This window comes from Salvia miltiorrhiza, chromosome 4 (assembly GCF_028751815.1).
Source record: "Salvia miltiorrhiza cultivar Shanhuang (shh) chromosome 4, IMPLAD_Smil_shh, whole genome shotgun sequence".
NCBI lineage: Eukaryota > Viridiplantae > Streptophyta > Magnoliopsida > Lamiales > Lamiaceae > Salvia > Salvia miltiorrhiza.
This window is the reverse complement of record NC_080390.1, coordinates 9,688,742-9,698,217: the sequence shown is the minus strand read 5'-3', so window position 1 is coordinate 9,698,217 and position 9,476 is coordinate 9,688,742.

Below are 9,476 nucleotides of genomic sequence, written 5' to 3'. Positions count from 1 at the left end.
TTGGTTGGGTGAACATGCGTGGAAGAAGGGGAAATATAACAGCAGTTGAATGCTTGTTGCTTAAGAAAATTGTTGCTTGAAAGGACTAGCGGGAACGCACGAGAACACCATTCAAATTGTGGGTGTACACTCTGACGGGTATTTCTCTGCTCTGACGGGTATTTCTCTGCTCTGACGGGTGCTCTGACGGGTATTTCTCTGCTCTGACGGGTATCTCTCTGCTCTGACGGGTATTTCTTTGCTCTGACGGGCTGCTCTGACGGGTATTTCTCAGCTCTGACCGGGATGCTCTGGGCGAATATTTTCAGCTCTGCATAAGACATTTAATACAATTCTTTGTATTATGCTAACTCTGCGTATTAATAGATTCATGGATATTTACAAGTTTACAACCCTATCTCAAAGGGCTCTCACCGTGTTTTTACTAATATTCGTGTTTAAGAATTCTTGTAGCACAGGAAACACAGATTTTGGGAAAGACTTGTACAAATATGATAAACATCATAACATAGAAAGGTAACCTACTAACTAGTGACGATTCAGGTACTTCGCAGAACTATACTTTATCATTACATGACCAAAGTCGATGTACAGCCCCGTCTCAGGGGGCTTTCATATTTGTACTAATATTTGTGCCTAAGGGATCTTGTAGCACAGGGCAATTAAATTTGGGAAAGCTTTGAACAAAATATGGGAACCGCCATATCATGAAAACGGTAAACCACTTGTAAGTGGTAATTCAGGTACTTCGCTGAACTTTATATCGTGGGGGCATGTGAGCATGATGGGGGAGTATTATGGTTTATCATTAGGCAAAATTATGATCTTAGGGTATTTTATGGGAACATGAATGATAGAGATTTGGGAAATATTCTACTTCTTTACTTGAGCAAAACCATGACTTATATGATCTTTGATGGGATTTATGTAATCACAACGTCGTCTTGGAAGCTGCACAACTTCTGCATATGTGCTTAGACTTGAAATATGGCATTATTAATAAACGAAGCTGCACACTTTCTGCATATGTGCTAGGGCTTGAAATACAACTTGAATTATGTTACTTCGGTACTGTAGTTATGCTAACTCTCTCACAATCATCACAAGCATGAGCACCAAACACATACACTTGACATGTTTTTGCGAGGCATGCACATGTCACCAGAGGGGAGAGTAGGGTGTACACCCACAACCAGCATTCACTCGGGAGGGAGCAAAGGAGTGCTAATCGCTGTTTAGCGAGTTGTTCCAATAATCGTAAGCCGCAAAAGTTGGTTGCACTCCCCGGGTCTTCCATGCTCCGCGCAGAGGGTTACTACTTAACCGTAAGCCACGAAAGTTGGTTGCACCCCATGGGTCTTCCATGCTCCGTGCAGGGTGTTCACTTAACCGTAAGCCACGAAAGTTGGTTGCACCCCCCGGGTCTTCCATGCTCCGTGTAGGGTGTTCTCTTAACCGTAAGCCACGAAAGTTGGTTGCACCCCCCGGGTCTTCCATGCTCTGTGCAGGGTGTTTTCTTAACCGTAAGCCACGAAAGTTGGTTGCACCCCCCGGGTCTTCCATGCTCCGTGCAAGGTGTTTTCTTAACCGTAAGCCACGAAAGTTGGTTGCATCCCCCAGGTCTTCCATGCTCCGTGCAGGGTGTTCCAATAATCGTAAGCCGCGAAAGTTGGATGCACCCCCCGGGTCTTCCATGCTCCGCGCAGAGGGTTACTACTTAACCGTAAGCCACGAAAGTTGGTTGCACCCCCCGGGTCTTCCATGCTCCGTGCAGGGTGTTCTCTTAACCGTAAGCCACGAAAGTTGGTTGCACCCCCGGGTCTTCCATGCTCCGTGCAGGGTGTTCTCTTAATCGTAAGCCACGAAAGTTGGTTGCACCCCCGGTTCCATGCTCCGCGCAGAGGGTTACTGTTGAATCGTAAGCCGCGAAAGTTGGTTGCACCCCCCGGGTCTTCCATGCTCCGCGCAGAGGGTTACTGTTGAATCGTAAGCCGCGAAAGTTGGTTGCACCCCCCCGGGTCTTCCAATGCTCTGCCACCGTCCGTGACCCCAATGCTCTGCCACCGTCCGTGACCCCAATGCTCTGCCACCGTCCGTGATCCCAATGCTCTGCCACCGTCCGTGATCCCAATGCTCTACCACCGTCCGTGAGCCCAATGCTCTGCCACCGTCCGTGAGCCCAATGCTCTGCCGCCGTCCGTGATCCCAATGCTCTGCCGCCGTCCGTGATCCCAATGCTCTGTCGCCGTCCGTGATCCCAATGCTCTGCTACCGTCCATGATTTCAATGCTCTGCCCTGACTTCAATGCTCTGCCATGATTTCAATGCTCTGCTATGATTTCAATGCTCCGCCGTGGCTCTAATGCTCTACCGTGATTTCAATGCTCTGCCGTGATTTCAATGCTCTACCATGATTTCAATGCTCTGCCGTTGTTTCAATGCTCTGCCGTGATTTCAATGCTCTGCCGTGGCTCCAATGCTCTGCCATGATTTCAATGCTCTACTCTATACTCTACGGGATGTTCTGCTCTACTCTACGGGCTACACTATTTTGCGCTTCTGCTCTATGGGCTGCTTTGATATTCTAATCGCTGCTCAGCGAGAAATAAGCCACCTTTTGGCGTGCTACTGTCATCCATCGGTCTTCTCGTGCGCTGGTTTTCTTACGCGCGGATTATCTATTGGTCTTCTCACGCGCTGGATTTCTGACGCGCTCAACAACAGGGTATATTGTTCAAACTCGACAAATATTTATGACGGGTTTTCTCACATGATCAGAGTATCATATTTCTCAACTTCGACATGGGTCTTCCTATGTTGTTCGGGTATTCTTGCAACGGTCTTCTGAGTCATCCAACACAAAGCATTTATATTGCTTATCTATGCAAAGTATTCAATATGGGGTATTCTCAGCGCTGGTCTTCTTATGCGCCCAAAGAAATGGAAATTATTTATCTTTGTCAACATTCAACAAACAAGAAGGAAATCTAACTTGGAACTACAATTCCAAAGTCAAGGGGAAAATGCTTATCTTTGCTTTCTTACAGTATTAAAACTCTTATGTCTTCATGATTTGCAGGGATTAAGGAAAACATCACAGCGCTGGCTTTAACAATACTTCGCTGGCTGAACACGAAGAATACCCGGTTCAACCAGACTAGGGGGAGTAGCTGATGAGGACTGAAATATGCACCAGCGCTGTGCTAAACATAACGAGAATATTTCTAGTTAGGATTATTATTATTATTATTGTTATTGTGGTTATTTCTGATATTTGATACAGGATTGCCCTGATTCTTGGCTTGGCTCAGCCCGGCTCCGCTTTCCAGCTCTGATGGCTCAATTTCAAGATGTAGATTAGAATAACGGGGCTTGGGCTTGATTCATTGGGCTAATGGGCTTTAGGGGTCTAATGGGCCCAAGAGCCTTAAGTTTATGTTCATGCTTATAAATAGGGCCTTGATGCATAGATTAAGGGGATAGTCATTTTTCTAGCTTACAACTGGTAAAGTGTAAAATACTCTCTGAATTATAGTGGAAAACCCCCAACACCCCGTGGACGTAGGTCTTCTCGATCGAACCACGTAAATCCGGTGTCGTTTTACTGCTTTTATTTACCGTGTTATTTCTCGTTTCACCAAATATCTTGTTTGGTAAGAAATAGTACGAAATACACGACCCTTTACAAATAAAAAGTCTGAAAATATTATACAGATTTGAGTGATTATGTATATCACTTACGGGGTGATATACGTAATACAAATCATAATTATAATAGATAGTTTAATGCATTATACCAACAACATATTATATTTTACAGAACATGATATTAATATGGCATATAGTAAAAAACATCTCAATCAGACATATCACACAGTATCTCATACCGCATACCAAACGAGTTCTTAAAATAATAACAAAAAATAAAAATAATTTCAACCCTATAACTTCATATGTTATTTATAGTATAACTTTACTATAATGTAATAGTTGTTCACAATTTTAACATATTAATTAATTTGAACAAATTTTCCTTCTTGATTCTCCTTTCAAGATGATTTTATTTTCATTTTCTCCTTATAGAGGTTATGCACAATTCAGTTGTCTGCTTATACTAAATTATCCATGATTCTAACAAATTTAGGAATTTAGAAGTTTGATGTGTGTGATTTAGTTGTCTAGATTCGAGATATTTATCGTGTGTTTTTATTTGATTTTGCCCAAGTTCGTTGGTATTTTGCGCAGGAATTGCGTGGATGGAGAATGAAGATGGCAGATGTCGGGAGATGATGAAAGTCGAGAATTTTGGATCAAGTTGAATGCTTTTTGAAGATGTTTAGAGATTGGACTTGGAGTTAATTATTCTAGATTTAATTAAAGCCTAATACTCTTGTGTTTTAATTAATTTTTGGGCTCATGTTTTGAAAAGGCCGAAAAGCCCATGTCTTTGGGTTGGACGACACCTTAGGGATTCTTTTAATCCCTTAGTTGGGAATTAGTATAGCCGCATATATATTGGAGATAGATTAGATTTTAAGTTGTTAACTTTCGCACCACACATTATTATTCTCTTAGGTTTAGAATTAAACTTTGGCTTTACTTTTGTTTTGTTTTTGATAATTGACGGCTAGCATCAAGACTTGAGCAGAAAATATTTGTTCCATTGTGGTGATTTTTATTTCAATTCAATTTAGTTTACTTGGTTTAATTTTCGGTTTTAAGGTGTGTGGTCAGTTTATTTATTTTAATTGCAATTTATTTCGTTCATTTTATGTTTGTTAATTTTATGTTTATATTTATTTATTTGCTTGTTCTTAGTTTAATTATGACTAGCTAATTTCTTAATTCGGCGAGAATAATGAAATATTGATTTAATAATCTGTGAGACCTAATTGAGCATAAAATTGATTCCTGTTGATTTCGATTTGTTCCTTGTGTTTAAAGATAGTTCTGATTTAATTTAAGCCTGATCAACTTAGGTTAAATTGGATTACAGTCAATTGGTTCCCCCAATCCGTAATTGTTGGAATAGGGCTGATTAGTGATAAAGCTACCATGTTCGTAGTAGGAATAAATTGGTGGATTAATTATTACTAGCGTATCTAGGATAATTGGTCTAAACTGAGTTCCTTCATCTTAATGCTATTAGAATATTAAATCTAGGTCTGGCGTCTCCAGCTAGGTTATATTTTAATAAGGGAAATAAGCAGGTCTGGCGTCTCCAGCTGTTTATCGATACAGTAAGTAGGAATTGGGGTACGTCCGTTGCGTTTCACGGTATCCTATAACTGGTTGGTTGATATGAATTAATTAATCTTTGCGTCGATGATCAGAGTCATTAAATTAATATGGATTTATTCGAGCCGAGTTACCTTTTCTTTGATTTATTTCTAGTGTGATTTTCGTTGATTTATTTATTTTCTTAGTAAATTAATTTTTCTATCACTTTAAGGCGTGGTGGCTACACCAATTTTAGATCTTTAGGAAATTGATTGCAATTACCCGTTCTCTGTGGTTCGACCCTGCTTGTTACTATACTCATTTAATTCTTGGTAAGATTGCAAGAATTATTTGGTGGAATACGACGTCCACCAAAGTTACTTTTTGAATTTGATTCTAACGCTATTTTTTTGTTATGTTCATTTTTAAGCAACTAAACTACGAATCAGAGATCAATAACTAATCATGATGTCAGTAAAATCATTAAATAACAATTGTATCATTAAGTATTTGATGGTGACTATTTTCTGCCTCGAGTATTTGATGGTCGATTAATATATATTGAATTCGTATATCGGTTTAATTAAAGAAAATGGTAAAGTAAAAATGGTGATTGAGATGTAGGTATATGCATAATGGAACAGAGGAAAAATGGGTTGAGAAATGAGGAATTTGGAGAATGGGAGGTTGATGTTTCAATCCATCTCGTAGGTTATTGAATAATTAAAATATATACTTTTTTATTAAAAAATTATATTTGGAGTTATAAGGGTAAAATTATGTACTCCATTCGTCCCAGTAATAACATTCCAATTATTTTTTTGGGGGGGGGGACTCCCATTTATAATGCCTCAACCCAAAAAGAAAACAATTTATTTTATCTACTCTCTCTATTTCTCTCCTCATTTATTTTATCTATCTCTTACATTTTCATTACTTTCTCTGTCTCTCTTCTTATTTATTTTATTTACATTTTCTTAATTTGTGTGTCTTATTTTTTTTGAGACGTTATTATTGGGATGAAGAGAATACTATTTAATTTGTTGCTACAGGTTATAGGATAAAATTGTAATTTCATAAAAAAAAACTATAATTACTTTAGATAGTGTTTGAGTAAAATGAAAGTTATAAGTAGAATTACCCTTAATTGTTGGGCCTATATTTGACTCAATTAGAGTAGGCACTAGCCCATATACTAAGAGCATCCCGTTCCGACCAATTTCTATGTTTATCACATTTCATTTGCTCTCAATATTAGGCCCACAGTATAAATATTATTTTAAGGGAGGATAAACATTTTTTTTAAAAATAATTTTGGTAGATTTGGCAAAATTGGAAAGAAAGTACTGTAGACTTTATATTGAGATCAACAAAATACTTGTCAAATTAAGCCATAGTGAGCCTACCATTGAGTATTTTAAGATGCGTGGATAATCTATATATTATATAAAAGATCAGTATAACGGTAACTTTTTATCGCCAAATTTTCTCTCTCCTATTATTCTCTTCCTATTTAACTAACTACCGTCATTCTCTCTCTCTCTCTTTCTTTTTATTTCTTTACGTGCTTTCAATTTTTTTTTCTTTTCTTTATTTTTTTTACTTTTATAATTATTATTTTTTCTAATATTTATACAGTTTGATTAATTAAAAAATTCATTACGCGTATCAAATTAAATACCATGACAACAACTTTAATTTGATTTATAATATATAAAAAAATAAATTTAAAATAAAAAAAGTATTCAAATTAAATTTTTTAAAATTAATCTCTTTCTCTCTCTTATTTTATAAAGGAAGTTAGTTTATCATTATATTTTTTTGTTATTTGCATAAAATATTATTTGAAATCATGAAAATTATGTACATTTTATTATGCAAGGCTGCAATTATTTTTATTACTCTTTTCTTTCGAGTTTTTATTTTATAATATATAAAAGAGGAGTTTTCTCCCTTCATTTTTTTCCTCCATTTTTTCTCTTTTATTTTTATAATTTTAATTTTATTCTAAACATTGTCCAATTTAATTTATAAAAAAAATATTCAATGTGCATCTTAAGTTTAAGTTCGTCAGAAGATCTTTAATATGATATAGAAATTATAAAAAATGAATTTAAAACGAATAGGTTATTAATATTTTAAAATATTTTATTTTCTTTTTCTTTGGTAAAATTTTACAATTTTTTATTTATGTTTGTGTAAGAAAATATTTATTTATTATTATTATGAGAAATACTCTATAATAATAATGTGTAATATTAATTTTCATTATCAAATAATTTAAAATAATTTAATAATTTAAATTATCATAACACTTTATACATAATTGAAAATTACGTTTTCAAATTCGGAATTGTATTGAGTAATTAGTATTTTATTTTTAAACCATATTTTGCATTTATTATATTTATTTATTTAAATATATCATTTAATTTCGATTTCGCCGTGCATCGCACGGATGGTCGTACTAGTCTATATAAAAGATCAGTACAACGGTAACTTTTTACTGCTAAATTTTCTCTCTCTCATCATTCTTTAAATTTAACTCATTTCTCTCACTTGTAACCAACTAGTTGTCTCTCTCTCTCTCTCTCTCTCTCTCTATATATATATATATATATATATATATATATGGTGTGGTTCTAGAGAGAACTACATTATTTGTGAGAACGGGAGAACCATCAAATCTAATGCATTCACTGTAAAAATTAATGCATCCGCTGTTAAAATTAATGCACTCAAATAAATAAAAAAAATGCTCCCTTCAGGATTCGAACCCAGGATCTGCATTCATTCAACAAGATGATGCATCCACCGTAGATCTTGATGATCGAATGGCTGAAAATGGTTCTCCGGTCTTCTTTTATTTATGGTTCTTTCCTGAACCTCTCCCTATATATATATATATATATATATATATATATATATATATATATATATATATATATAGGGTGCGGTTATAGTGAGAACCACAATTATCGTGAGAACATAAGAACCAATAAAATTACTGCATGCATCTGCTATTAAATTTAATGCATCCAAAAAAAATAATTTTTTTGCTCCCTTCAGGATTCGAACCCAGCACCTGCATCCATCCACCAAGATGATGCATCCACCGTAGATCTTGATGATCGAATGGCTTAAAATGGTTCTCCGTTCTTATTTTATTAGTGGTTCTTATTTGAACCTCTCCCTATATATATATATATATATATATTCTCTTTCTTTGTGAGTTTTCAATTTTTTTTTCTTTTTTTTTTCTTTTAGAATGTTTGTTTTTCCTAAAATTTATATAGTTAAATTAATTAAAAAAATTAATACGCATATCAAATTAAATATCATGACATAAGCTTTAATTTAATTTATAATAGTATATATAAAAACTTTAAAATAAAAAGAAGATATTCAAATTAAATTTTTTAAAATTAATCTCTTTCTCTCTCTTATTTTATAAAGGAATTTAGTTTTTCATCTTTTTTTGTTATTTGCATAAAATCAATTATGAAAGCTTAAATTAATACAATAGAGAAGTATAAAAATAACGAAACGATCAAAAAGAAAAAAGAAAATAATGAGTCATGACAACATAACTAACGAAGTCTAGCTCACGAAACAACAAAATTCGTCCTTTAAAGTTAAAGGGATTAATCGAGTGAAATAGTTACTCTATAAATAATTAAGAATTTACACAAGATAGTCGAATAAAAGATAGATCAATTTAATTACTTTTATCAACATATTCTCTCACTTAAAATAAAGGCCTTCTAAAAAATTATAGAAGAAATGAACGGTTAATCTTTTACTAATAAACTATCCAAATGAGGCTGGATGAATAAAATAGTATACTATTAAAAAAATCAACTTTGAAATATTTGGTTGGCGCAAAATAATACTCACACCAATCATCCATCCTTGATTAAATAATAGGTGAAGGGTGTATTTGCTTTAGACATATAATATAATGAAATACTATAAATTTATCATTTAAAATTGGAATCACATTTTTAATATTTTATTTAATTTGAATGATAATATATTTTATCTATTACTCACCACTCACAAGATGGTATAAAATTATACTACTATTCTATATTAAGTATAAAATTATCTCTTTTCAAGGAAAAATGTGTTTGAAAATTTGTATCAGTTGTTTGAATTTTTTCATTATGTCAAGTAAACGAGAATGAAACTTATCTCATCTATTTGAAAGCAAACGCATCCGAAAATGTATGATTAAGCTTTTACTATAAACTATC